We start from the raw sequence: 5,919 nt of genomic DNA, 5'->3' as shown, positions 1-5,919 counted from the left end.
TTTTTAATAATGAGGTGTAATGGTGCTGAAGCTAAGAGTGAGAGTTTAAACAGATTAATGTCTGTCTGAGGTCTAGAGCTCTTTTTGTAAATTGGCCTAAGCCCCTGCGCTTTGATCACGTCTGCTGGGAGCACAAAGCATCGCTTGCATCGGCTTTGATGAAAACCCATTAAGCAGGAAAAAAAAGCATAATCATGATTATACAAATAGAAGGAAACTCTCTATTGGCACTTCACAGAAAATCCCACAAAACCCGACCTTTATTTTCGCCCCGCATCTGCCTCCTCTTTCTTTCAGCAGAGGTCACTGTGTAAGAAATCACACACAGGACAGTGGGAAAGAAGAATGGAGAAGGATAAATAGCTGATGGGTGGAAAAGGATACACACAAATGCCAAATGTCTTGGCCGTGGCCCTGGAGAAGATCCAAGTGACCTCTTGCTCAGAACAGGAATCAGCACGTCATTCCCAAGAGCCTCGTTCAGTAACACATGTGACCTCTGATCATGCCAGCACCTTTGACAACAAAGTCAGTTGTACTAATGTGATTTACACATATTAAACATTACATATTTTTAAAACATATGCTCTTAAAAAGAAAGTTTTTTTACTGGCACCTACAAATCCAAGAAGAACCATTAACATCCAATCTTTCCGTGGCATAACAGCTGCTTTATAGTGGAAAAACGTTTGTCAGATTATTAAAATCTTTAAAAAGTTGTTATTTCAAGAACTGCTCTCTAACAGGTTTTTTAGGAAAGAAAAAATAACTCTTCAATGGCATTGCTGTGAAAAACCCCTTATGTAACCTTTATTAAAAGTGTATAGCTATTTTATGTAGAGATTTTGTTTATAAGAAGTGAATTTTAGAAGCGGAGATCCTGAAGTGAAGGTTTTGTAGCATCAGCTGTCTGGCAGAACAGATGCATGTGTTCATGCGTCTGTTACATTCATCAGAGATCTTCATCTGTCATGAAAATACATTTGAAAAACAAACACACAGTCGACTGACTCTAGCCAAGAAAAAAAAAGTTTAATTTTGACAAATAATCATTGAACTTTGGTCATGTCATACATTTTATGAAAACAAAGTGCATTATGAATTAGGTTTTTAGCTATGTCAGATACAAAACAGCTGTCTGTTTGTTTTTTTTCTTCCACTGAATGAATTTCTGGGATGTTCATTTTACCGCCAAAAAAAACGTTTAATGCCAACTCATGAACGGGTTCTTGATTTAACGGCGAGCTAAGTGGTTACAGAATACATGAATAATATGAATAATAATAAAATCACAATGTTGCTCACTTGAACATTGATAATAGAGCTCTAAAATTCAGATATCACAACATTCAGTCTTAATGTAAAACAACACAGCCTTTCTCTCAAACACTGGGTACAGGCAAAAACGTGATCCCATAATCAAAACATTATATTGTGTACTGTACTGAGACAGTGGCCTGCATCTGGTCAGTTTTTGTAGGCAACATGTATGATATCTCACAGTCCAGTGTGTGGTTCAATAAATAAAAAATTAAGCAGGCAAATTAAAGGATAAGTTCACTTCCAGAACAAAAATTGACAGATAGTTTACTGACCCCCTTGTCATCCAAGATGTTCATTAGGGGCGATTCTAGGATTTTTATTTTAGGGGGGCTCAGCCCCCAATGAGGGTATTATAATATATATATATATATATATATATATATTATATATATTTTTGGTTTGCATTTCTAGTACAACCCTATTTCCTTAAGTATGCAAACTTTATTGCACATGCACTGGAATATGCATTATATTGGATGTTAAATTTTCAAATGAAAATGGAAACATGATTGTTTTATAAAGTCAGCTGTGGTGTGATGAGGGGTGAACACAGCGAAAACTACAGTAGATGGGGAACCGATTGCTACTTTTATGATTTCCATGATGTTCATGTCTTTCTTCAGTTGTAAAGAAATTATGTTTTTTGAGGAAAACATTTCAGGATTTTTCTCCATATAGTGGACTTCTATGTTGCCTTCGAGTTTAAACTTCCAAAATGCAGTTTAAATGCAGCTTCAAAGGGCTCTGAAGGATGAAGGGTCTGATCTAGCGAAACAATCGGTTATTTTCTTAAAAAAAAAAAAAAAAAAAAAAAAAAAAAAAAAAAAAATTGACAATTTCTATACTTTTTAACTGCAAATGCTCATCTTGTCTAGCTCTGCGTGAACTGCATTCTGGTTCAAGAAAGTTAGGGTAGGTCTAAAAACTCCCATCTAATTTTCTCCTCCAACTTCAAAAACATCCTACATCGCAGTTTTATCTTTTTTTTTTTTTTTTTGTAAAGGGCATTTGACCTTCTTTGCACGTACGGTACTTCTGCAGCGATGTAGGGCGATTTTGAATGAGATGAGAGTTTTTCAACATACCTTAACTATACTGAAACAGGATGCGTAGAGTTGACAAGATGAGCATTCGAGGTTAAAAAGTATATAATAGTATTGTACCCTTTTTTTTTTTTAAAGAAAATAACAGATTGTTTTACTAGATAAGACCCTTCTTCCTTGGTTTTAGAGCCGTTTGAAGTGGCATTTAAACTGCATTTTGGAAAATCAAACTCGGGGGTACCATGGAAGTCCACTATATGGAGAACATTCCTGAAATGTTTTCCCCAAAGAACATAAGTTCTTTACGAGTGAAGAAAGAAAGACATGAACATCTTGGAAGACAAGGGGGTGAGTAAATTGTAAATTTTGTTCTGGAAGTGGACTAATCCTTTAATTTTAAATTCACAAATGCATTTTTTTTCCTAAGAAATAAGCATTGCACTCACTATACAATTGGTATTTTTGACAGATGCTAAATGAGGTAAGAAGTCTGCACATCAGAACATAATATTTTTTGCATCGTAAAGCGCTCTTGAATTTGTTCTAGATTATTAGGCATGTCATTACGATGATTTGAAAGCATGTCTGAATCCCACTGACTGCTTTTGGTTTCAGACGCAGACTGTATGTTGATGAGCATGCAGTCGATTGAAAACAAGATGCACGTTCAGTGTCATGACAACAGCCAAATACATTCAATACAGCAGTCAATGGACATTCATCTAAAACTTTAACACTATACCTTTGCTGCAAAACAATTACTTTCCTTCAGGAAATTGAAAATTTAGTTTCCAAATCATGTGCATCATTATCAAGTTGCAGTTGACTCGTAGCGACTGGGGATCTGCCAATCCTTCAATCGTCGTCACCTCGGCCCACGTCCAGTCACAGAAACAGAGTGCGTGGCCAACAGGAGGGACGTGAGAACAGAGTTCAGCTCAGGATGAGGTGCACCTGAGGTTCACTGGGCCTCATCACCACTGCCATGAATCAGTCAACGTATGTCTCACAAACTGAACTCATCTGTTCAACTGATCCTCACTGCACACTTCTGTCAGCAAACTCTAGACTTTTGAAACTCGTGAAACACTTTGTCAGATTATACTATTCTTTTTTTTTTATTATTATTATTTAAGGGGGTTGTTTACCCAAAATGAAAATTCTGTCTTTAATTACTCACACTCATGTTGTTCCAAACTCGTAAAACCTTCGTTCATCTTTAGAACACAAATTAAGATATTTTGGATGAAATCCAAGAGCTTTCTGACCCTGCATAAACAGCAAGTACCACGTTCAAAGAAAACAAAAATAACGACTTTATTCAACAATTTATTCAGTAATTTGTGTTCAGAAGATGAACAAAGGTCTTACGAGTTTGGAACAACATGAGGGTGAGTAATTAATGACAGAATTTTCATTTTTGGGTGAACTAACCCTTTAATAGTTGAATTATTATAGAATATTTCCTTGGTGACACTATGATAATTTATTTGCATCTTCATTAATTACAATTAAAAATACTATTTAAAAGTTGGAAAGTATATATATATGCACACACAGACACTTAATTTTGAATTCTGTTTCAGCTTCCAAAATAACAGCAGATTTCTGTGTTTTGTTTATGTTGTGGATACAAATGGATCACCTTTCATGGAATGACTCATGTAATTTCTTTTCAACTAAAGCTACAACTCATACTGAAGACAAATCCAAAAATGTGTTGCATCCAAACGGCATTAATCTGGCAGGAAGACTGCTGGCTGTGAGATTTGTTACTCACTTACATTACAGAGCTCAGACTTTATGGACCAGAACAATCATATCCATTCCTTCGGCCTCATAAAGCTTAAGACTCACAGTATGATCAGAATAATACTAAAAAATGTCCTCATAAAAATCAAAACACATAATTGAATCCTAAATAGGGGTTTAGTGTGCGCAAAAAGTGTCCATAAAAAATAATGTATTTCAATTAAACACCCTTTTAAAAGGAAGCAAGAGCTGCAGCTATAAACTGCTGACTTCTGTTAAAATTAAGCTTGCCTGCCTACTTTTGAAAAACCATCAGATCATGCACAAACTTGTGATATTGTAGCATTTGTATGGTATTTTTTTATGAACATCCATGTAAACAAATGTTTTGCTGCTCTTTCACTTCTATCGACCAAGCACTTCTATTCCCATGGACAGTCCAATTAAAGCCAGCGCTGAATCAATAAGACAAACTGACTGCACAATAAATACACTTTCAACCTGCCATCTCGTATTACGCTCAGGGTCTGAATTCTAGATATTGCTGGTTACCTGCAGAACTGGCAGATCTGACGTTGCTCAAAATATTGAGCTGTCCTCATATGCTGCCAATGTACCGTTCAAAGTCCAGAGACAGATTTATTACAGCCTCCTGCATAGTCAACATAAAAATGCAAGACTTATGATTAATGATAAAATGATATCAAATACATCTGCCTGTCAGAACACCCGTCCCTGCACGCATCAGCAAATGAACATCACATAAAAAGTTTAACAGTTTCTTCACAAAAAACTTTACTGGCTCTGATGATTCCATGAAGAACAACAAACATCCATGGAACCTTTCCATTGTGGAAAATGCTCTTTGTAGTGGAAAAAGATTCTTAAGGCCATGTCTACATTAATCTGAATACATTTGAAAATTATTTCAAAACATGGTGTTTGTGTTTTTCAAGTTTCTGGTCCACAAATTATTGGATAGCCTTAGTTATTTTACTTAGCCATGCGTAAATCATAACAAGCACACTGAGACCAGTTATAATAAAGCTCTCAATAGGCATTCCAATTCTGGTCTAAAACGCAAGTACAACAAATATTCTGTAAACTTTGTAGAAATGTATTTTGAACTTTGAAATAAAGGTTCCAAAAGAGTGTTTTCACAAAGATGCCATTAAATAACTAATTTTTATAATACCACACACAGTATTTAACCTATTTAATCCTTTTGTCGTTGTTTATGCAAGACATACGTGGACAGATTTGCTGGTATGCAAAACAACAACCTTACAGGAATTCCTTAAGCTTATTGCTGTTAGCTGCTACTGTGGCAGCCAACAACAGCACAACTTAACCCTGCGAACATTTTAATATTCAGTCATACTGAAAAAGTATTAGCTTCATTTTTTTTTTTTTACCCCGTTTTAACATGGATTATGGAGACCGGATCACGGTAGCATCCAAACAAAGTTTGAATCCATCATGGCGGCGCTCATCGGTTACTCAGGAAAAAGGGGAATAAAAAGTATTTTAAAAATGTGAAGAATTTGAAGAGTTTTTCTACTACAAAGAACATTTTGTGAAATGGAAAGATTCCATGGATGTGAAGGTTCTCCTTGGAACCAACACCATTACATGACCTTTATTTTTAAATGCCCATATCAGCACACAATAGGAACATAATGGTATAAACACAGACATCTATTGAAGTTTTGCATTTCTGTCAGGATTTGGTCAGTTACCCGGTACCCAGTTACATTGGTATATTAAACAGTGCAGATGCTTTTTCCAAGATGTGATTGTA

This window comes from Labeo rohita, chromosome 19 (genome assembly GCF_022985175.1).
Source record: "Labeo rohita strain BAU-BD-2019 chromosome 19, IGBB_LRoh.1.0, whole genome shotgun sequence".
Classification (NCBI taxonomy): Eukaryota; Metazoa; Chordata; class Actinopteri; order Cypriniformes; family Cyprinidae; genus Labeo; species Labeo rohita.
The sequence above is the reverse complement of the archived record's forward strand: the minus strand, read 5'-3'. Positions refer to the sequence as shown.